The sequence below is a fragment of the Centruroides vittatus genome, unplaced genomic scaffold, assembly GCF_030686945.1.
Source record: "Centruroides vittatus isolate TY-2023 unplaced genomic scaffold, ASM3068694v2 contig_1154, whole genome shotgun sequence".
NCBI classification, from domain to species: domain Eukaryota; kingdom Metazoa; phylum Arthropoda; class Arachnida; order Scorpiones; family Buthidae; genus Centruroides; species Centruroides vittatus.
The window spans coordinates 294,680-321,014 of record NW_027120741.1 but is presented as its reverse complement, the minus strand read 5'-3'; the positions used below and the strand labels follow the sequence as shown (position 1 = coordinate 321,014).

At 32.1% G+C, this 26,335-nt stretch overlaps 1 protein-coding gene across 1 annotated transcript in view; it reads left to right on the top strand.

Annotated features, from left to right (window-relative positions):
• The window catches only part of LOC136979121 (uncharacterized), a 190,057-nt gene that overhangs the window by 137,711 nt on the left and 26,011 nt on the right, over positions 1–26,335 (top strand).

Here is a 26,335-nt window from a genome sequence, read left to right as displayed (position 1 = left end):
ATTTCTTAGCCTATATTGTCACTATTGTATATTAATAACTTTATATAATCTTTATATAAACTTTATATAATCTTACTTAGCTTACACATTAAAATACATACTTGATATATATCTAGGGTTGCCAATCGTCCTCCATTTGGGAGGATAGTCCTCTATTGCACTGTATTGTCTTCTCGTCCGCTTCTTATGTTCTCCTTTTGAGTACACTTTTGTTTATTTAATTTTACTTTATCATCTCTGAAATATTGGAGCGACATATATTTCACTTTTTTTATTCTAAAGTAATAGTTTTAACTGTCTCGACATTTAGCAACAATTATTATATCTTAGTATTTTTTCACTTATAGGATTGAAATTAATTCAAATTGAAATCTTATATATCGTATTTGCGACAAATTAAACGAACACAATGCTGTGTGTAAGATAGTATATTTTAAATGTTGCTTTAAATATTTTGAAGACGACGATTTGATTTTGATTTTTCAATGCGAGGTTTCAGCAGATTTAAAGCTATTTGCCGACCATAATTTAGTCTATTACAAGAGAATTTGAACTGCAATTAATGGACCAACATGCTGAGACCGGGAATAACATTCCAATCTGTACTGTCTGTGATAAAATTTGTAGAATTGCACCAGATTTAAACAAAGATCATTCACAATGACTAACATATTACCGCGCAGCTCTCTAACTGACTTTATGAAGTTTAAAGTTCTTTTTTTACACTTTTTGCCTTGTGCGCACTATGAGGATTTTACATTCCACACCCATAGTGGGTTTGACCAAATATAATGGAAGCGGCCGTATGGTAAGAAACTGGGACAGCCATATCTGGAACAGACCGCCCCATGGAAAATTCCTGATTTCCTCTCCCGGATTCTTATCCCAGCTTCTCCAGAATGGTAGGCTGATGCTACTGCCACGAATATCTGGAGTAAACATTACTGTGTCAAAAACAGTTCTAATAAATTATTGAAATTACAATGCAAACGATATAAAAACTGTAGATTTATAATTATAATAAAAATAAAGACAGTGACGTATTGACAGATCTAAAGGCCTGTGGTATATATGTACAGTACTTAAAATAATAGTGATATTCATAGTTCCGAACAATTGAATATTTATATATTTTTATTTGCAATTTATTATTTGCAACTATTTATTAACAATTACGAACTTTTACAAAACAAGTAGTTATAGATTTTAATAGTGATTTGTAGTTCTTCAATAGTCTGGTTTTTAACGGCTGCTTAGTCCGTTTACAAGTAAATCTGCTACTGAACAAAATTTTCAACATTACCGAATACTTCGCTGGAATTATCTCTAAATTTGTTGACTAAAACTAACAAAATTATAATTAGAACACATTTAGTCAATTAATTTAATAATAATCAGATAATCAATTTAAAAAGAATAATAAATGTTTATTTTAAACATGAAAAAAAATTGACAAAATTGTTGGAATTTTATTAATTATTTTTAATACTATGATTTTCAAATTAATTTAAACGTTCATATTTCAGTGCTTATTCCATAAACACCATTTGCAAATATCTGCAAAACATCTTATTCAGTTGATCTTTCGATCATAAATGAATCTTTCTTTTGAATGCAGTTTTTTCTCCTGTCGATTTAAGAATGATTTAGCATTTTCGAAACTACCATATTGCTCTTATTTACAATAAAATAATTAAATGTTTAAACTGGATTACTGATAAAAGTAAAATTTTAATAAAACGTTAAAAAATCTAATTTTATTGCTTAATTTTTAAATATATGTGTGTATGTATGTTGCTAATGTCATGCTCAGCTGATACTAATGCCAAGCCGGACTAATAGCTACCCAAACAAGTGCAACATTATGATATTGGTATGTATGTCAACATCTAGAAAGTTCCTAACAATAAAAGAGAAACGTTTACTGGACTGTAAAACAAACGTACTACACCTTTTAAGTATCCAGTAGGAAGTTTTATTAGAATAAAAACGTTTTCGGCCGCATTACAACACGTCACATTTTCGTGACGTCACATTGTCGTGTTCAATATTGCTGCTTTCTGTAGTGCCACGTATATGTTTTTATTAAGGTTTAATATTTCCAGACCTTTGTGTAGTGTATGTGGCATAATACCAGTAGAAAAGAGGACAACAGGTACGATAAATGCCTTACCCATCCTCCACATCTGTCTTATTTCTTGCACAAGTGGAGTGTACAGTACTTGTTGATTTTTTCAGTGTGAGCAATTTCTGTTATGAGTGTTTGGAACAGAGATGCCTATTATACACAAGTGATCTTACTGCCTTTATCAATGAGGGTGTTGACAAATCTATTGTGATGAATTGTTTTATCTGTGATTATAGTTCTGTCATAGTATATTTTGTGCGTGTCATTTTATCCACTGAACGTATCCGAAACAGACCATCTTTAGAAATTTCTTGAGTTGTTCATACGTATTCAATTTCAGGTCCTCCAGAGTGGCAGGCCTACGCCTTAACTGCCTTTCCATTCAGTTCATTCTTTACATGCTAACTATCGTATCTATCGTATCGACAAAGCAAATCAACTAATATTTGTAGTTATTCCATTCATTTGAAAAAGAAATATTAAGATAAAATGATAATTGTTGTTTGGTGTAATTTTTCAAAGTAAACTTTTCATAAAAATGAATATTAAATTGTTATTACGAAAACAAAAATATTTAAATTCAATATTAAGTAATTATAAAACATTATATTAAACACCTTGTATAAAATAAATAAGTGAAAGAAAGTATATGCTAGAAATATAACTGTATATTTTGATATAAAAAGAGTGTTTGAATTTACTGATATGTACTGTAATGTTATTATATAATGGATCATGTAGGATCATGTAGGATCATATAAACCCAAGGGATAAAGAAAGATCATGTAGGGTAGTAACGTAGACAGATTAGGTTAGATGGTAGATTTAATCTATTAACTAAGGTCTGTATATATATAATATGGAGTTGGGTTTAACAATGAATTCATATGTGCCTGGATTTAGTAAGTGGAAATAAAGGGCGCGTATACGTGGTAAGAAGGTAAAGCAAGCCAATGGCTTACTTAGCTGCTTGTTACCAGTAATACGAACTTGAATAATATGTCTTTTTTCCTTGTTAATTTGTGATAATTCTCAAATTTGACAAATTTTACTTTTTAAGAAGGTGATTGGTAAATTTTATTTCTAAATATTACTCACTAGGAATTTTTCTTAAATGAAAAAATATTGATTTTGCATGACAATTTATCAATAATGTATATACTGTACCAAACTGATCATCAAGAGTGGTATTCATTTAATTTCTTGGCAAAATGCATCTGATAATGAAGCATTTTGGATTGAGGTCCACAATTACAAACAAGCCAACAATGAACACTTCAAGAACTAGTAAATTAACTATTATTCTTAGCACACTCCAATGCAAATGTGGAAAGTTGTTTTAGTTTGATATTATAAAAAAAACTCCGAAACAGAATGAATCCTTCACTTAAATATTATTCTAAGGATATGTTCGATAAAACTCTACAACTTCCACTTTTTCTCCACTAGTAGAAAAAGTATTTATGATGACATATTTATGTTTAAAAATATTGAAAAAATTAATTAATGGTCTATTTCACATATATGGTCGTATATATGAAATAAGCATATGTATTTTTATCTATCTGAATATGTAAATATTTTTCTTTTTAATCAGTAAAAGAAGCATAATGGATGTGTGCTAAGACTTTAAAATGTGCTCTCTATGTTTCTACCATTTCTACTACCTTCTTAAAACGTAGGGAGTGTTCAATAATGCTTCACAACTTTCTCTAAGAATATATTATGGTTTGAAATGAAATAGCAAATGATGCGTTAGCTGTAATCTACCCAGTAATATGATTAAAAAAGATTGGTATAAATAAAGCATATCAAAGCCAAGATAGTGAAGATTTACAAGTAGATTCTGCACATTTATATGTTAACTATTTTGATAAATTATGATATTTTTGCATTTAATAGTTTTGTTTCATTTAGGTCTATTCCTTACCTATATGTTTCTGTAAAAGTAATATTTCGTTTTAGATAAATTTGGATTTAGTGAGTTTTGGTGAACTTTTAATCTTAAAAAAGTGAAATTCAAATTTGGCAGTTGCTGGGCAGATCTTGCTACTTAGATGTGTGTAAGTCGAATGAATGGGGGGTCAAGTTAAAAAACATGCTAACAATTGCAAAAATAAAGTGATTTCTCATATTTTTACTAAAGGTGGAAATTTTATTGTTATTTCATATATTCATATTAATATTTTGTTCTCAGGTGATACAACTGTTTCTATTTTAGGTTTTCTGAGTTAGTAAATTAAGATTTGTTGTAAATAGTTCAGATTTGGATTATGTAACACTTTCATACAGAAGTTTAGTTTGAAAATTCAGTGTATCAGAAGTTATACTTAATAAATCCAATAGCAATTCCATTTGATAAATCCCAAGGATCTGATGGTGATTGTAAACAATTAGCTTTCCCCCTTTAATTTTGAAAGAGCTGTTACTTGCATTCCTTTTTCAATTCATCAAGTCTTACTTTTTTAAATTAAGTCTCCTCAACATAATATCACTCAATATGCCAAAAGTAACACTATATATAGAGTATAACTTAAAAATTTCTACTCTTTAATGTAAATCACTAATGTACATCACTAAAATAAAAAGTATATTTTTACTTTTATAAAATATAATCTTTTACGGGAGTCTGCTTCATAGTTTTAATAAAGACTATTCCACTTTCAACTTACGTGTGAATGGAATAATGCAATTAGGGTTGCCAACCGTCCTCCATTGAACTGTATTGTCCTCTAGTCCTTTTGAGTACAGTTTTAATTGTTTGTTTAATTTTACTTTATTATCTCTGAAATATTACTGGAAGACAACATTCCAATATTTTACTTTCTTATTCTAAATTAATAGTTTTGTCTTTATCATTCACTAAGGTAACAGAAAGAGAAAGACACTACTGTTAAGCAGAGTGAGAGAAGTAAATAAAATTTTGGAACTCAATTAAGATGACATTGTGCAATAGTTTGTAATAGTTCTAGCATTGAGTTTAGAATCCTATTTATTGTCTATTTAATGTTTTATAATGTTATAAATATTTGTTAACTATGTTATAAATGCCCTCTATTTTTGTAGAAGAAAGTTGGTAACCTTAAATGTAATATATCTATCATTAGGAATTCCTAAAAAATACTTCATATTCTTCTGCATCAACTTTAAAAAAAGAAAACCTGCTACCATGTAATAGCTGTTATATGATAGCAAGTTTTTCAAAGTTAAATCTAAAAATCACAATCAATACAATCAAATTTCTACACTAAAATTGTAACAACATCAACTATATTTAAAATCAAATAAAATTTTATTCTATTTATGAACATTATATAATCCTAGTTATCTGCATTATCTATAATAAGTTTTGATTACTGATTTGGTAAATCTAAAACAAATAGTAAATAAATAATGCAGCTGTTTCTAAATCAACCTACAGGTAGCCCCAATTACAGATCTGTTTATAACAACACAAAGGAATATAACATAACAAAAATAATAATAATTAGAGCTTTATAATTAGAATTTCATATATACTAGAATAATTAGAACATTAAACATTGCTCCTTATAACTATAGGAAGATTTATTAAAGTAAAATATAAAACATAAAAATTGAAACATGTAAAACACAATTTCTACATTAATGTTCAGCTTAATGTTTGATATTAAACAATTTGAATAATAACTATTGAAACTGTTACTTAGAACTAAATAAATTCCCATCACAAGCAAGTGCTGTCAGTTTATGAGTAGATATATTTTGAGGAATATTAGATTTTTTCAAAGAAATTTTAAATCTAAAATAGTTCCTAATAGATGCAGGCATTTGTAGGTATAATTGTTCTAACAAAGCAAGAACTTCAATATGAAGAGAAAATATGAATGTACAAAATAATCAAATTGGCTTAGATTGCTTTGTCTTTTATAACTTTTAAGCATTTTGATTTGAAAATGTACATATTGCTAATACACATTAGCTTTGTTTTTACTTGCTAATCAGCGCATGTATGACTTCATGTCATCATTAAACTTATTCACACAAATAACAAGTTCTTTCAGATCCTGCAGGTTATGTTATCAGTCTTATTATATCAAAGCCCTATCTTTGAAAGATAGAAGTTGAGAAAATTAGTCAAATTCAATGAATAAAGTATATCATTATCAGCATTGTCAATGACAGTAAAACAAATATTATTTTTATTACACATATTTGAATTAATTATTCTCAGTGGCATTCATACCCATATACAATAATATGTGATATCCGTTGGGATTTCTAGTTGATATCTAAAATCCTAATGGATAATAGTAAATTCTAAAATTATTCAGAGAAACAAATAAGGAATGAAGAATATAATGGCAAAATTAATAAATCAGACAGCAGTAATAAAATTAAATAAGAATGTTGTGCTTATCTTTGTTTTTATGGTATAATTTTTCAAATTGCATATGTCATAGCTGTATGTTGAAATTTGCCATTTCAAGAAGTAAATGCTTAGCTATTTGAAGCACTACAATGACTTATTAGCACATTGTGTAAAACAAAACAGTTGAATGTTTCTAAACTTTTACACTTCTACTAGTTTTTCTGGTTACTTCTTTGTAGAAACAAGCAGAAAAACTAGTAGAAGTGTAAAAGTGTAGAAACATTCAACTGTTTTGGTTTACACAATGTGCTAATAAGTCATTGTAGTGCTTCAAATAGCTAAGCATTTACTTCTTGAAATGGCAAATTTCAGCATACAGCTATGACATATGCAATTTGAAAAATTATACCATAAAAACAAAGATAAGCACAACATTCTTATTTAATTTTATTATTGCTTTCTGATTTATTAGCATATATTTAGTAATAATTACTAAATATATGCTACAAAAAATTTTATTACTGCAAACATTGAAAAAAAATCATTTATTATTAATGATTTTTCTTCAATACTTGCATTAATCAAATTCTGTATCAAAAACTTACATGTTTTTGTAGATTTCACATAAAATAAAATATCAGATCTGAGTTTATTTCACACAAGAAAATTCCCCCAATGTTATTTCAACTATATGCATAGGTACAGTATATAAAATTTAAAGTATGCTTTATGTCAGTTTGTTTATAAATAGTTTAATGAAACTATTACAAAAAATGTTTTTTTACATCAATGATTATTAATTTCAACGAAGTTATATGATTTATTTTAACAAATTATTTGATAATATAAGTATTGGTTTGAACTAATTCATATTTTTGATAATTTAACATTGTAAACTGTTTTATTTTAAGATTCAATTAATTAACATTAAAGATCATTGTGTATATATTGTTTAAATTAATGATAGCATTTTGGAATTGATTTTTAATATAAAGTACAGTACATGTATAATAGTAAAGTATATATGTTACAATGAAAATGGATTGCACAGTGAATGTGATCTATTACTAGTAAATGTAAACCTTCAGTAAAGTAATCAGTGAATCAGTGAATCTGTAACAAATCATTCATTTTAAAATAATGAATCCATATTCACTAGTGATTGTATATCCACTCTAGTATGTTTTTGTTTGTTTGTTTGTTAACCTTTATGAGCTGAGGTTGTGACAAATAATTTAATTAAAAGGTTTTTCATTTTATTTTAATGTTTTTATTTATTGCTGCAAGTCAAAGAGTTATGACATTTAGAAGTGCATAAAGTGCCATTCTTCTTGCATTTACACTTTGTCTTTATAGTCTTTATTAAATGTTCTTTCACTTTTAAATAAAGCCTTGTCATATACTGCAAGATTGGGTAGATGCAATCGTTCTTAAACTAACAATTTTCTCTGAGGAACTTTACATTCAGTGATCAATTTTTCAAGGCACTCTGAAAATTGATATCTAGTATGCTGTAGTGCAGATTCAATGATTACTTTAGTGAAAGTGTATAGTGCATTCATTGACCATCTGCTTTCACTGTAATACTGTATATATAACAAATACAAAAAATTCTATTTGGAAAATATATATTGCATTATTAACATATAATTTGAATATATAGTTCTATTATCAGAATAATGCAGATTATTATTATTTAAATTATTTTCTCGGTTTCCTTTTTGTATGTATCGGGTTTTCTTGGTTTGTACCGTGTCGCGTGGAATTTTCTTATGATGTCACCTTAGGATACGTGAGAAGCTTTCTGATTGGTCCAGAGTGGGACAATAAGTGAAGCGGACTTCCGGAGAGCGGGAAATATAAATTGAGGGACTCTCACGATTGAGGACACTTTTTGGCTGCTTTTGGATTCGTCGAGGAAGGTTGCCGAGGAAGGGTCAGCAAGGACGTCGGAGTTAGACCGGGAGAACAGGAGTCTAGAAAGGGCGACCACTTTCAGTCGGGAAGCACAATCCGTTTCCATCGTAGTGTAATTGAGAAGTATCAACGAGGGACGTACTTCTGGTGACGTAAATTACGTTCAGGTATCGGAAAGAACTATTAGTTTTGTGAATTAACGTAAAGAAAAGGAACGCTTGGAACTCGAGATCGTGTTGCATTTACTTAACATAATACCGTGATTCGTCGAAGGCTAATATATGCAATTATTGTATAGAAGGAAAATGTGTATGTATATATGTATATAGAGTATTGTAAATTTCGTTAGTTTTAAGTCGTGTATCGTGTAAACTTGAGGGTTAGGAAGCATCTCGCGGTTATTGTACTGTTAGAATAAATTACTGTTGTTTCGCCAAATTCGTGCACGTGTAATTGGTCATTACTTGAGTCCTTAACATACATCCTTATTACATCCGTGGACTTAGATCCATCGGATAATCAACATTGGCGTCCGCGACAGGATATTGATCGGGTTGTTTGTTGTAAAAGGACCGACCAAACGTGCATCTTGTATTAACCCCTCATCCTACTGCCGCTTATATCTGTAATTATAGCCATTGGAATTGTAAATTATATTATTGTAAAACCAAAAGGTTTCGGTAAACTATGGATGAACAAATTACCAGCGGATCTTCAGGGGCAGGGGAATTGGGCAATGTGCCTATTGTAACGGGATTTATGGGCATGATCCCATGTTTTTCGAACCTGCCCGGAGATATTTTAGATGTGAGTAGGTTTTTCCAAACCGTCGAGAACGTCGCGTCGTTGGCAAGCTGGGATGAGACTGTGAAGGTCACCGTAGTTCAAGCCCGCCTAAAAGGTGAGCCCTTGTCTTTATTTTTCGATTTAAGGGACCAGGGCGTCATGAGCTATGATGAAATAAGGAGGGCTCTTATAAAGTGCTTTGGTCGTAAAGAAAAAGAACAGGACCCGTTTGATCAGGTATTAAAGATCTCCCAGAGAAGAGGGGAGAGGGTTTGCGAATACGGGATTAGGATTAAGTCGTTGTTTTCACGAGCGGTGACGCGCAATTCTAATTTAGCGACGCTTCGCGACAATGCTGTTAAGGAATGCTTTATAAAAGGACTACTAGCGGAGATTAGGAGGCAGGTGATGCAGAGGCGGCCGGACACCTTGGATGAGGCGATAGTAAAGGCCGAAGAAGAAGAGGAAATCGAATCGGCCTGCAACAAACGAGGTGGGATAAGTGAGGTATGCGCAAATGTTGAGCATGAAAGGGGGTTGGAGAGAAGGGAAGTACAATTGGGTAAGCGTGTAGAGGAGTTGGAGACTCAAATAAGGAGTTTGACCGAGTCCATGGCATCTTTACTCGAGCACATGAAGGGGAACAATAACCGCGAGAGGTGGGGAAAAGAGCGCCGTTGTTACACGTGTGGTGAAATAGGCCATATTTCGAGAAAATGCAACAAGAGAAGAGGTTTAAACTAGTCAGAGGTCATTTGAAAGGTCAGGCGAATGACCGGTTAGTTAAATTAGAACTGACCAGAAAGATCCACTTGTCAGACCGGGGGTTACCGATTGTAAGAGGTGTAATCCTAGGACGTGAAATTGCTGGTCTAGTAGATACAGGTGCAGAAAGGACCGTAATTAAGAATGAATTGACTGAATATATCAGGCGTGAAAATAGGAATTGGGTGGTCCCAAACAATTCATGTATTAGTGGGATGTCGGGAGCACTCATAAACAGTGATGAGGCCGTAGCAATCGAGTGCTGTTTCCACGATGGGAAAAAGGTATGCACGACAACACCAAGTGTTGGGTTTCCTGAAAGGGCAGGTTACGAGATGATCATCGGGATGGACATTATTTGCCAGCACCCTGGGCTGTTGGTGGGGATCGAATCAGTGGTTAAGGCAGATAAGCAAGGTCGTGAAGGGAGATTTTGTATTAATATAAATAGTGAGGTAGGGGTGGCAGAGGTAGAAAGAGAGGTGTGGAGATTGGATCACCTAGATGAACCGGTTAAGAGGAAAATAATAAATATTTTGAGAAAGTATCCGGACGCTATTGCTAGCGAAATTGCCGAGTTATCTGGCACTAGCAGACATATGCACTCTGTTAGCCTGACGTCGGAACGTCCGGTCAACGTTAGACAGTACCGAATTCCGTACAGTTACTTACCTGGCCTTAAGAAGCAAGTTAGTGAGCTGATAAAAGCAGGTATATGTGAGGAGAGCTCATCGGAGTGGAACTCTCCTATACATGTTGTTCCTAAAAGCTCTGGTGAGATTCGTATCACTTTGGACCTGCGAAAAATTAATGATATAACAGAACCCCAAATATTCCCGATGGCTCGAATAGACGACATCTTATCCCAACTTAATGGGAACAGATATTTCTCGGTATTGGACTTAAAAGCAGGGTATTTCCAGATTCCTCTAGATCCCAAGGTAAGACACATATTTGCGTTCTCCACACCATGGGGAAAATACCAACTTTGTAGGATGCCTCAGGGTGGGAAGAATAGTGGGAGGTTTTTCCAATACATTATGACGAAGATCTTAGCAAAATTTGTCGGAAATAGCTGCTTTGTGTTTCAAGATGATATTGTATTATTTTCACAAAGTTTGGAGGATCATCTTGAGCTTGTCGATCGAGTAATTAGTACATTAAGGGATGAGGGCCTAAAATTAAATCCGAGTAAATGCCAAATATTAGCAAAGGAGGTGAGATATTTAGGACATATTATTAATAGCGAGGGTGTGCGACCTGATCCCAACAATGTTGAGTCGATCAAGAAAGTGGAAACACCTCGTAGTGTAAAAGAGGTCCGCAGTTTTCTCGGTGTGGTTGGATTTTTTCGGAATTTTATCCCGTCGTTTTCCGATATCGCTGCTCCATTAACAGAACTCACCAAGAAAGGGAAGAGATTTTTATGGAGCCCAGAATGTCAGAGAGGTTTTGAAAAGTTAAAAGAGGCAATAGCAAGCCCACCAATTCTAGCTCACCCGGATTTTGATAGACCATTCTATTTGCACACTGACGCATCTGACAACGCGGCAGCTGCGGTGCTCGAACAACGGCACGAAAAGGGACTGGCTCCGATAGGCTATTTTAGTAGGAGATTTCAAGGGGCAGAAATCAATTATTCCACAATTGAGAAAGAATGTCTAGCAATTGTTTTAGCCTTAAGACACTTCAAATTTTTAATTCTAGGCCAAAAAACGATAATACTCTCTGACCATAAACCCCTTGTGTTCCTTAGCAACATTCAAAATGGGAGCAAGCGTCTGACTCGTTGGATAATGGAGATTATGGACTACCATATAGAAGTCCAACATGTGAAAGGCGTTGACAATAAAGTAGCGGACTTCCTTTCGAGGAACGTTAACGGGGTTCATCACTTCGATGTTGAATCTACAAGGGCTGTAATCCCTAATAGATACGAGATTGGTTTATCACAGGATCGCGATGAAACTTTTGGCCCCATAAAAAGGGATTTACTGAGAAGCCCCGGGAATAGAAATATTGGGAGCTATATGCACCAGTATGTAGTAATAAGCGAATGCCTGTATAGAAGAAGCCTCTTGAAGTCCCGTGACAAGTATGTTAGCCAATTATGCGTAGGGGAGGATCTTGCTAGGGAAGTGATTAAGGCTGTTCACGAAAACAATCTGTCGGGGCATTGGGGCGTGCGAAAAACTATAATTAACATTGAGAAACACTATTATATTCGGAATTTGAGGGAGAAGGTCGAAGGTGTCATTAAGACGTGTGAAAGGTGCCAGAGGCATAATGTACACAAAGGAAAGGCTCCTTTCCAAGAAAACGAGACGGCTGAGGCACCTTTCCAAAAGATTGCTGTGGATATAGTAGGACCTATCCGCACATCGAGCAGCGGTAACCGATTCATCCTTGTAATAGTAGATATTTTCACTCGTTTCGTCGAAGCACACCCTTTGAAGGACCAAACTGCATGGTCTGTGAGTAATACAATATTTAATGAAATCGTTTGTAGGTACGGTGCCCCAGAAGTAATTATTTCCGATAGAGGTACCAACTTTCTATCATCTTTATTCTCGGACTGTTGCAAGTGGTTAGGAATTAGGAGGAACATTACTACCGCTTATCGACCTTGTGCGAATGGCACGTGCGAACGGGTGAACAGATCGTTAGTCGAAATGATAACTAAATCCTCTGACGATGGGAGAGTCGAATGGGATGAAATGATACCTTCTGCATGTTTTGCCTATAACAATTCGCACCACACTGCCATAAATGAGTCACCTGCCTTCCTCTTGTATGGTGTTGATCCCCGTACCCCTAATATCGAATACCTGCCTGATGATATGTCTACCGATGAGCGTAGGGCATTCCTGGTCACGAAACTCCGTGCATTACGGGAAAATGCGAGTATCCATGCGCGAAATTACAACAAGAAAGGAAGGGATTATCGAAGCAAAGGGAGAACATTAGTAAGTTTTTCGGAAGGGCAGAGGGTTTGGGTGAGAAAGAAAGGTGTTAAAGGGAATAAGTTTTCTTATAATTATAAAGGACCCTTTCGGATCACCAAGGTGATAAACCCAACTACGTATCGTGTGGAGGGTTGCAATATGAAGGATCAGGAGACTGTCCATGTCGATCGCCTAAAACCTTGCTATGGCTATCCGATTTGTAATAAGAAAAAAAAGAGGGAGGATAGAGGAATTGTACTGGAGGATGATGATGAAGTCCTGGATGATCGGTTGGTGAGGAGACGTGGGGTGGTCACTAACACGCAAGGTGTTGACACAAGTGGTGTGCAGAAGTGCACTGACCTTGAGGTGCGTAAGAAACCTTATAACCTACGTGAACGCAAAATTGATTTCCGTAGTTTGCACTACGGGAAGTGAGTCGCTTGGGGGGGGAGATATGTAGTGCTACGCAACTATGTATTATTGTTATTATTATTATTATTAATTATTTTCTCGGTTTCCTTTTTGTATGTATCGGGTTTTCTTGGTTTGTACCGTGTCGCGTGGAATTTTCTTATGATGTCACCTTAGGATACGTGAGAAGCTTTCTGATTGGTCCAGAGTGGGACAATAAGTGAAGCGGACTTCCGGAGAGCGGGAAATATAAATTGAGGGACTCTCACGATTGAGGACACTTTTTGGCTGCTTTTGGATTCGTCGAGGAAGGTTGCCGAGGAAGGGTCAGCAAGGACGTCGGAGTTAGACCGGGAGAACAGGAGTCTAGAAAGGGCGACCACTTTCAGTCGGGAAGCACAATCCGTTTCCATCGTAGTGTAATTGAGAAGTATCAACGAGGGACGTACTTCTGGTGACGTAAATTACGTTCAGGTATCGGAAAGAACTATTAGTTTTGTGAATTAACGTAAAGAAAAGGAACGCTTGGAACTCGAGATCGTGTTGCATTTACTTAACATAATACCGTGATTCGTCGAAGGCTAATATATGCAATTATTGTATAGAAGGAAAATGTGTATGTATATATGTATATAGAGTATTGTAAATTTCGTTAGTTTTAAGTCGTGTATCGTGTAAACTTGAGGGTTAGGAAGCATCTCGCGGTTATTGTACTGTTAGAATAAATTACTGTTGTTTCGCCAAATTCGTGCACGTGTAATTGGTCATTACTTGAGTCCTTAACATACATCCTTATTACATCCGTGGATTTGGAAAATATATATTGCATTATTAACATATAATTTGAATATATAGTTCTATTATCAGAATAATGCAGAACTAATTTAAAGAGTCAAATTTATTTGAATTGTAATAAATTAGTCTTTAAATCTTCTCTAAATCTTAAAATAAAATAGTTTTGCACTGTTATATTACTAAAAATACGAATTAGCTTACAGCAATGATTATTAATTTATATGATTTATTTCAACTAAGTTATTTGATAATACAGTATAATTTATAAGCTTTAATCATTGATGTAAAAAAGCCTTTTTCTAATAGTTTGATTAAACTATTTAAAAACAAACTGGACATAAAACATACTATGCAGATAAAATTTAAAGTATGTTATAGTTGAAATGATGTGGGAAATTTTATGCAAAATAATAATTTTTAGAAATGATACCAAAAATATTTCTGTCACATCATTATAGGACAGATTAAACGGAATATTTAGAAAAAATATGGCCTATTTTGAAAAAAAAATTTTGATTAGAAGCGCATATAAAAAGTTACAGATAACTTACTATTAAGTTTCATAATGCAATTTATATGAAAATATGTAATTCTACAAAATGCAATTTGGTACCATAGAGAATTTTGTAATTAATATGCTTTTACATTTTTATTTATTCATTATTTTTAAATATTTTACAGAATTGATTTTTGTTTGAATTTTATTTTCTGTTTCAATTGACTTTGTAGAATCAGTATTATTTAAAAAGGATAAAGAATATTAAATATATCAACATCTCAATAACCCGATTAATGTCTAAATGTTCAACATCTAACAAGAATTTCTCTCAATGTGATTTAGATTTTAAACATATCTATTTAAAAATATTTGAACAGTTTTTTGAATGAAGTATTAAACACCTGAAGATACTCATTTAATCTGAAATTTTCTAAAACAAAAAATTTCAGATTAAATGAATATTTTAATTCATTTACTTTAAAAATCAAATATCAGTAATTTGTTCTATATGGAATAAAGTATTGATTTTCAAACTAGATTTCAAAATTGAATGTTTTTTAAAGTTTTCTTATAAATTACATGAAGATTTTGTAAATTTTGTCTATTTAATTAGTTAATAATAATAATAAAAGCATTCAACAGTGTTCCATACAGTTGGCTGCTACATATTCTACACATTTACAACAAAATACATCCATCATTCATTGCATTCTTCCAAAACACTATGCAGCACTGGAAAACAACACTGCATATCAGGATTCATAACACCTCCATGGAAACGAAATATTCATTAGGTGAGGAATTTTTCAAGGAGATTCCTTGAGTCCTCTCTGGTTCTGTTTAGCCCTGAACCCATTATCTAACATGTTAAACAACAGGCAACATGGTTGCAATATCAGACATGAAAAAGCCACACAGTTTACATTGCCACATCTCATACATAGACGACATAAAACTTTATGCATCCATACAAAAACATCATCATCAACTACTACAAATCACACATTCACACTCCAAGGACATACAAATGGAATTTGGCTTAGACAAATGCAAAACATTTCACATAGAAAAAGGAGTCCCAAAGAAAGGAGATTTTGTGCTTGGAAATGGAGATGTTATTGAATCCATGGAAGAGGGAGAGTTCTACAAGTATTTAGGATTCCAACAGGCCAAACTAACAGAACCTACACAAATAAAGCAAAAATTAATTAAAGAATACCAAAATAGGTTAAACACTATTCTCGGAACACAGTTAAATGCAAAACACATAGTTAAAGCAAGAAATATATAATTATTATTGCCTTACTGTCCTTATTTAGTTTCTTATTATATATTTTGTCGACATTAATTATTAATAGGACAATTATACTGGTGTTAAGCTTTTACGCAAGAATTGATGAAAAAGTTCTTAAAAAAGTCTGTTTTCTTTAAGAACTTTTTCCTCAATTCTTGCATAAAAGCTTAACACCAGTATAATTGTCCTATTAATAATTAATGTCCACGTTGACAAAATATATAATAAGACAATAAATACAATATTGTCCCAGTACTCACTTATTCTTTTGGAGTTATACATTGGACTCACACAGCAACTCCAAAGGAAAACAAGAACAACACTTACTAAGCATAAAAATCATCCTAAATCTGCCATAGAAAGATTAACCCTTCCACATAAAGATGACGGACATGGCCTGATTGACATGAGTAAACCTTTACCACAAACAAATACAGACACTGCAAGAGTTTTTCTACAGAAAACAAGAAATATCACAGTCACATAATGCAGTAACTCTAGCAGACTCAAATAACACAATTAAACTTACACTCACATCATATAAAAGGCATAGACACCATTAAGCAATTGTGGGCTCAAAACGTACTCCATGTCATACATCCCTATGATCTGGCCCAGGATTTTATTGACAAAACTGCATCAAACAGCTGGTTAGCTTGGGAATTCCTCTTTGGGGAGACAGAAAGTTTCATGATTGCCATACAGGATCAGGTTATAAAACTACAGAAAACACATACTCAAAGATACAACACTCACAAATGATGCATGCAGAAAATGTCACATCATGCCAGAAACTATACAACATATGACTTCTGGTTGCAAGCTCTTGGCACAAACAGGTTATTTACATAGACATAATCAAATAGCAAATATAATACACCAAGAGCTTGCAAACAAACACAAATTATTAGACATCCACAAACCATACTATAAATACATTCCCAGTATTGGAAAACAACACGCACAAAATGTACTATGACAGAGCCATAATCACAGATAAAATAATTTACAACAGACCAGACATCACATTCATTGACAAACACAATAAAATCATATACATTTTAGACATATCCATTCCAAACACTCACATTGTACAAAACATATGCAGCAAAAAAATCAAAAAGTACACAGAACTCGTTCAGAAAATAAGGCATCTGTGGAGGATGGATAGGGTACTTATTGTACCTGTTGTTCTCTCTTCTACAGGTGTCATACCACACACACTACACAAAAGCCTGGAAACATTACAGTTGAATAGAAACACATACATCACACTCCAGAAGGCCACTATATTGAATACATGTCACATTGTTTGGAAATTCTTGAATATAGACACACACTGACACACTTATTTAATTTTTGTCTTGTTTTGGTTGCTATGCCTTGACTCTGGTCTGGCATAGTACACAGGAATCAGTGTCAACTAAGTATAACTCACTAATCCCAACATAATAATAATATTTAATTATGAAAATGATTTTGATAATGATTTTATTTGTAATACTTTATATAAAAGCTAATTTTTGTTTTTTATTCATAATTTTGGCATTATGTAAAAATATTCCATTGAATTAAACTATATATATGTTAATATAATTGCTAAAATAGATTTTTTAAGTTGTATTTAATACATTGATTTTGAAAGGCATTTTATAATGATTTCATATGAATGTAAAATTAAAAAGTTTGTAGTTGTTTAATTAATTACTTTTTTTAAAGATAAATAAATTAAAAGAAGATTGCAGTATTTACATTTTGATTTTTACACAACACAAGCATTTTTTACAAAGAAATAATGCATAGCTTACTTTAGAAATCAAATTACTAAAAATAGTTTTTGGAATTTCTTGGATTAAATATGTAGCTGGTACAAAAACAAATGACTTACAAGCAATTTTTATATATAGCACTGTAATTTTAAGGATTTAAATTTTGTTCTTTTCTGTGTTTTGTACTGTGGAAGTTCATTTTTGTTTCATCTGATGCTAGATCAAGAAGCCTTGAAAAATATTTGTTTTTGATAAATTTGACTTTTAAATGTTTTAAAGGTTTTTTCATATTATTTCTTGAATAATAAATAAATAAAATGATTTAATTCCATTAATGAGTAAGTGGAAAAAAATTTCATTAATTATTTGCTTGAAACTTAAAAAGAAACACAAATATGTAATAGTGATTTCACTTTAGAATGTTTTAAAATATATTTAACTAGCTGACCCGGCCACGCGTTGTTGTGGCTCAAAATGTATCTATTATAAATGTATAACACTTCCCCCATGGGGGAATTTCAAAAATCCCTTTTTAGTGTATATTCTGTTGACGTCACCTATTAAAACGCAATTAAAAACGCAAAAAACCGCATGTAAAATAGTATAAATAGAAGCCGAGTTCTTCACAGTAAGCCTTAATCCTGTCCCTTTCCCCGCTGGGGAATATCGAAAAATCCCTTTTTAGTGTATATTCTGTTGACGTCACCTATTAAAACGCAATTAAAAACGCAAAAAACCGCATGTAAAATAGTATAAATAGAAGCCGAGTTCTTCACAGTAAGCCTTAATCCCCGTCCATTTCCCCCCCGTAGGGAGAATTTCGACATGTATATTATATAAAACCACGTGCATATTCGAATGCAACGTTGTGTCAAAATTTCAAAGGAATCGGTAGGAACAAACAAACGTCATATTTTATTTATATAGATAGGTAGAAAATGATCTGCTTAGGTCCATTCTCACAGAAAAGCATAATGCCTCACAGAAAAGCAAACTTAGGTCGTCTGAAGTTAGCGCCATCTATTGGACATAAAAGCCTTAATCCATATATAAATATATTTTTGAAAGGGGGGAAATGGGGATCTTCACATATGCCACAAACCTTCGCGGGAATGTATTAAACAACTTCCCAAAGTTTCATGGCAATCGGATAAATGGTGTGGTAATGCATGAAGGACAAACACCACACACAGACATACATTCGTTTTTATATATATAGATAAACAATTTACCTACTATATTTTACTTTTAACTATCTTCTTATATCTACAGCACATAACAAATTTTAAAATGAAGCAAGAAAATTAAAATATTTTTTAAAAGAATTGCTTTAATAAAATGAAAGGAAAGTAAAAAAAATCTAGCAACAAGTTGCATAACTTTCCCAGCTGTTCTGAGATTTTATGTTAAGAATCACTTTTTAATTATTAATCATAATAAATAAATAAATGAAACTATATGTAGATAGAGATTTATAGATAGAGATAGAGTTTTATAAAGATTGTAAATGCTAACAACAATTAAAATCTTTATTGTCCAACCCCATGTGAGATATGACACGTGATCACCCTCTATCTCTCCTCGACTTTTTATCACCAAAATTTAATAGCATCAATGCCCCTTATATGCAAGCTACCGTGCCAAACTTCGTTTTTTAATCTTTGCCCTATCCTGAGATATTGAGTGAAATAGATGCCAACACACACACACACACACACACACACACACACACATTCAAGGAATCTTTTTGCCATTTTCTTTTTACTTTTTTGGGTTCAGGTGTCTCAAAACGTGGAAATTTGCAAAAAACTCGGAAGGTCAAATTTGACACAATTCCAGTTCCCTTGTTGGGCTGCAATTTGAAAAAAATTATAGACATAAATTTCCACTGTTGTCTGTCCATCTGTGTCTTTCCTTAATCTCAAGAATGGAATTAGATAGATGATAATCCGAGACCAGGTATGGAAACCTTAGGGGCAGGAGGCCCCAATTGACTATATAGGAACTTCCAGTTTGCACTGGAAGTCACATTCTTTTAATTCAAGTTTTCCTCTGAAAGCAATTAATAATGATCTACATGATTCTATTGTCAAAAGAAAAGTATGATGTACAGGGGCAAGCACAACTATTTTAAGGTGGAGAGAATATATTTTAAATTAAAATATGATTAAAAATTGCAGCCTGGCATTGTGACGATCTCACAATAAATAATTGTTCATTATATATACATAACAGCTGGGAAGTAAAAGCCAAAACAATTTTTTTTTTTTTAAAGTTTTTAGTTTATACTGTACTTTTACTTAAATAAATACTGTAATTGATGATTACAAAACTTTTTTGAAGTTTGTATATTAATATTAAATAATAGATTATATTTGTACTGAAGTAAAAAAAAAAAAAGTAAAGAAGACTGAATAGTTTATTTTTATCTTCATTTAAATTTGAATACTAATTTGCTTCTTATATAATAATTTGGCAATATCAGCGTTCAAGGTGCTTATTAAAAGAGCATTCTTGTATTGCACCAACGTACAAGATCAACTTAGGGAGATTAGCAGAATTAAGAAGGTGGCAAAAGGTTTAGGATACAGAACAACCGCAATCGAAAGATTGGTCAAGAGTTACAGACAACATGGAAGCAGATGAGATAATAGGGGAGATAAAATCAACAGGTTCACATACAATAGGAAAATGGAAGGAGTGATGGAAGAATTATGTAAATATAAAAACACGAAAATGGTATATAAAAGAGTGCCAAACATATACAGTCTGCTAAGGAATGATAAAGACAAAGTGAGAATGCAAGATAAAGCAGGGGTCTATAAAATTCCTTTTGAGAATCAGCAATTGGGAGTGACAAAAGATTATATTGGGGTCACTAGAAGAAACTTGGCAATATGTATAAGAGAGCACAAATATGACGTGAATAAAGGACATAGTAACACCGTTTTGGCAGTCATGGCACAAACAAGAGCGAATGTGAAATGGGATGAAGTGAGAATAGTTAAGACAGTCCATTCTCCGACGATTGCATTAGGTATGGAGAAAATAGAAATATATAAGAGTAAAGTGAACAATAATTGTTTAAATGCAAAAGATACCAATGCTCTCCCAATGGCCTGGAAATACATAATAGAAAAAGAAATGGGAGTTAAAAACCCATAAAAGGATATGGCAGCTATGCTTTAACTAGTTTATTGTATTTTTCGATATAGTATTTTATTTTTACATTTGTTTGGTTATATAGTGTATTAGTAATTTGTTGTTTATTTAATATTTAACTATTTAATGTAATAATTTTAAAAAATTTTCAAAAACTTTAAATTTTACAAGTATTCGAAAGCTTTGTGTTCAGTTATGGAACTATAATTTCCTGAGGATGGCCTAAAAAATAGGCTGAAAGCATTTGAATATTAAATTGCAGTAAGCTCAGCAAGTGTTCTGGTGTTTAATTTAGTTGTAAGTAAACCACTGAGGAAGTGAGGATAATTTGTCAATCTGTATTCTTTCCAGACAAAAAATAATGTAATTTTTCTAAAAAGATTGCCAATGTAATGAATTAAAAAGCACACCATAATAAACTCTAACAAAAACAAACCACAATCTGCTACAATCTACAGTGCACCAAAATACAAGATACTTTAAAAGAATTAGATTATACTAGAGCAAAGGCATGCCAGTATGGATACACAAATAAGGTGATAAATTCACTAATTAATTCCTTCAAAACACAAAGACAGCCATGACAAAATGAAAAGGAGAATTATTTTGAATTATAACTCTTGCCTTTGATTATCTATATATATAAAAACGAATGTGTGTGTGTGTGTGTGTGTTTGTCCTTCATGCATTACCACACCATTTATCCGATTGCCATGAAACTTTGGGAAGTTGTTTAATACATTCCCGCGAAGGTTTGTGGCATATGTGAAGATCACCATTTCCCCCCTTTCAAAAATATATTTATATATGGATTAAGGCTTTTATGTCCAACAGATGGCGCTAACTTCAGACGACCTAAGTTTGCTTTTCTGTGAGGCATTATGCTTTTCTGTGAGAATGGACCTAAGCAGATCATTTTCTACCTATCTATATAAATAAAATACAACGTTTGTTTGTTCCTACCGATTCCTTTGAAATTTTGACACAACGTTGCATTCGAATATGCACGTGGTTTTATATAATATACATGTCGAAATTCTCCCTACGGGGGGGAAATGGACGGGGATTAAGGCTTACTGTGAAGAACTCGGCTTCTATTTATACTATTTTACATGCGGTTTTTTGCGTTTTTAATTGCGTTTTAATAGGTGACGTCAACAGAATATACACTAAAAAGGGATTTTTCGATATTCCCCAGCGGGGAAAGGGACAGGATTAAGGCTTACTGTGAAGAACTCGGCTTCTATTTATACTATTTTACATGCGGTTTTTTTGCGTTTTTAATTGCGTTTTAATAGGTGACGTCAACAGAATATACACTAAAAAGGGATTTTTCGATATTCCCCAGCGGGGAAAGGGACAGGATTAAGGCTTACTGTGAAGAACTCGGCTTCTATTTATACTATTTTACATGCGGTTTTTTTGCGTTTTTAATTGCGTTTTAATAGGCGACGTCAACAGAATATACACTAAAAAGGGATTTTTCGATATTCCCCAGCGGGGAAAGGGACAGGATTAAGGCTTACTGTGAAGAACTCGGCTTCTATTTATACTATTTTACATGCGGTTTTTTTGCGTTTTTAATTGCGTTTTAATAGGTGACGTCAACAGAATATACACTAAAAAGGGATTTTTCGATATTTCCCCCACGGGGGAAGAGTTACACATTTATAATAGATACATTTTGAGCCACAACAACGCGTGGCCGGGTCAGCTAGTATATATATAAACAGATCATAAGAACAATCACCTCATTGCATATAAATGCAATCCTATGTTTTTAGTATACTGTATAATGACAAGAAAACCACATGATCTCTCCTGTAAGTTGGGCATTTATTCAATATCTATATGTGATAACCACATACAAACAGAATTGACACATGTGGAAGACATGGCAGGAATCGAGGAAAGGGATATAGTCAATGCTTTTTCCACTTATTCTATGGATCCCGATATAGAGATACTCTGGAAATACTCAAAAATCACATAACTGGTAACCAATTTATGTAATCTAAACATTTAATAGTTCTTAAAATTTATAAAAGAAATCGGGTGCAAGGTTGCATTAATTTCCGTGATGTGAACTCATCCATTACATGGAAATCTTCATATGAATTAAAATTTTGAAAACCAATCTATGGTGGTTTCAACATTATTTCATTTTGATTATGTTAATTTTATTTAGTTTATAAATAATTTAAAAGTTGTGATCTGACAGGTAACTGTGATACAATGGATCCATGTAACTGTTGATCCATTCATTCCTAAGTGTTTAGTAAGAATTTCTTTTTAATTGTGATATTTCACACCTAGAATCTTTTTTTTAAAATTTTTTTATCACAAACATAACTCTTTACAATTGTTACATTTTAAAAGTTTTCCTGTAAAGGTTAAAATTTTTACATAGAATCGGACTTAATCATTTTTTAAATTAATTTATCAGATATCCATTTATTTATTATGTTAGCTAGTTGGAGAAATCCAGTAACAATCAAATAAAAAAAAGTTGTTTAAAAAGGTTTGAATGGCAATTACAGTTCTTAGGTTACACACACTGTCTCTTCACCTGCCTTTACATAATATAATGTTTATTTTTAATTGTACCAGTTTCCGCACTTTATAGAAAGTTTCCGATTAGTTCATTTGATAGACAAATGTTAATTATTTTATTTAAATTAAAATTCCGGAGAGTTTAAGAAAATACTGTCAAAATCATATTCAAGTTAACCAGTTTGATTACATATAAATCTGTATGCTGGACAATTGGGGAAAGAAAATGACTTTGAATAAAAGTGGCTTTGAGTTAACAGGTTCCATCTATAGTACTCTTTTTGGTTCTCCGTGAGCCCTTTCAAGAGAAGCTCTAAGTCCAGGATGTAAGATAAATCGAGGGTTAACAGGTTCCACTGGGACATAGTTAACAGGTTCCACTGTTAACTATGTTCTATATTAATATGAATAATAAAAAAGAAGACAATAATAACAAACCAATATAAAATATCACAATAATTAATTAATTATTGTGCTATTTTGTATTGGTTTGTTCTTATTATCTTCTGTTTATTGATGTCAGTGGTGTTATTATTAAAGATATTACAGGCTATATATTTGATTTTGTTTATCTTTACATACTTTCCATATTAATCAAGGCAATCCATCCCATTCTGTACCAAAATTTCCAGTTCATTTCTATGACAAGCATGAACATTGTCAGCATACATGTCAGCAGTATACACGGGGTATCAGTCTGGATATCTCTAGTGATCGTATCCATGATGAGAATAAAAAGTAGGAGTGATGGTGTGTACTCCTACTTGAACTGGGAAAGAGGCTGATAAGCCTTTAGCATATTTTACTGAGTTAGTGGATTCAATGTATTTTAGTCCATTTCACATATTCAGGAATGCCATATTCAAACATGCTATACTGTATAGAGTCATGTGGTACATGGTCAAATCAGTTTAATCTCACTGATTAACTTTATTTTTTTAATAGAGTAAGTTTGTTCTTGTTTGCTTCTATATTAATATGAATCAACAACTTTATTTAAAGTTAGTTGTTGATTGGCTAGTATTTTTGGAGTCTGTGGATGTTATAATTCCTAGAAAATAACAGTGTTTGAACCGATTACATATTGAGGTTTAAGAAAACAGAATAGAAGCATAGGAGATAAATCATAGATATATAATACTTGTTGGAATAATTTTAAAATAAAGACTGAAATAAAATGCAAAACAAAAATACAACAAATAAAAATAAAGCAAAGATACACTATATACAAGAGAAATAACAAACTAAAAGTACAGACTTTGTATCATTAATACTTTACTTGTCTAAAATGTACTTTCAACCTGTGGATAGGCAACTAGCACCTTTATGGTTGATGCATAAATTTTTCATTGTATGCTTGTATATATATATGCCCACAATAGCCACCCTAAGAAGAGCAGGCCTCTACTGCAGCATTGACATACAAGCTTGATAGCACATTCTGTAAAACTACTAAATCAGAGACCAACCAATTACTACATAAGTATAAATTACACCATTTATAGCCTAATGTAAAATGATAAAGAATCTGCCAATCGTAACCCCTTCCATTGGTATTTACGAAATACTGTTTATCCTAGAGCATGAAAACCATGTTAGCAAGTATATTGCTCACATGTATCATAATCTCCCCACAGAACTTCTTAAAGAACATTAATATGTTGTACATAAAGCAAAAGGCACAGTATTATTAGCAATCATGGCCACAGTTCCAGAAAATATTTCCCAGTTTGATGACACAAAATTCTTACAAATGGCCAGAGACCAAGCCATTGGAAAAAACCATTGAAAAGATAACAACATAAGAGTATGCTATAAAAAAATATATGCATCAACCATACACTAGTTGCCTGTCCACAGCATGAAGTACATTTTAGACAAGTAAAGGTCTAGGACATGAAGTATGTAATTTTAGTTTATTATGTCACTCATTCATAGTGTATCTTTGCTTTATTTTTATTTGTTGCATTTTTTTGTTTATTTTTATGTTTTATTTGATGTATTCAATTTAGTTATCTATCTGGAAACTTTGTAATTTTTTAAGTTTTAAAATTGTATTCTATATTTCATATTTCAATCAGTTAATGTTTAATCCTGAGTATGGTTGTCTAGACAGTCAAAAATGTTTGAAATATTCAAAATATTGGAGAAATTTATTAACAAGATACAAATAAAATATTTTATTTATCAAAGTTTTCGTAATCATTGTTTAAAATTCAAATTAATTTTAATATATAATATTAAAAATAATAAAAGCCATCAAAAGTAAGATTTTAAGAATGATTAAAGTGATAAATTTAACTGACCAGATTTTGGTACAGCTAATATGGGATACTCATCACCCTCTTGCTCTGTTCCCATATTTGCATCCATCTTATTAGATCATTCATGTATATCATAGTTAAAAATAGGAAGACCACAATTTAATGGTAAACAACAAATTCCAAAAACTAAACAATTTTATTTTTATTAATTATTATTATTACTTTTGTTTGCTGACAACTACCTACTTGATTATGTAGTAAGATGCATAGTACCACCAGAAGGATTAGGATGCTAAAATTTTTATATACAGCCTCACCTCTGTCTATAACAATAACAACAACTAATGACTAGAAGCACTGTTTACTTACAATGGGCTTTTAAAATGAACCAGAATTCTTCAAAATACAGGATATTTTTCCAGCATATCCCAAAATATGGGTCATTTTGGCATTCTGACAAAAACAGTTAAGACAACTGAACAAGGTCAAAATATAAAACAGTCCCATATAATACAGGTCATTTGGTCACTTTAATTAAAATATAACAAATCATATTTTAGGAAGTTATGATTCTTACCTATTATTAGATAAAAACAGCTAGGAATCATGTTTTCTAATTATTATTTATATTATATTTATATGGCATTATATACTAAATTGCTTATTACAATGCATTTATTATATATATTATTA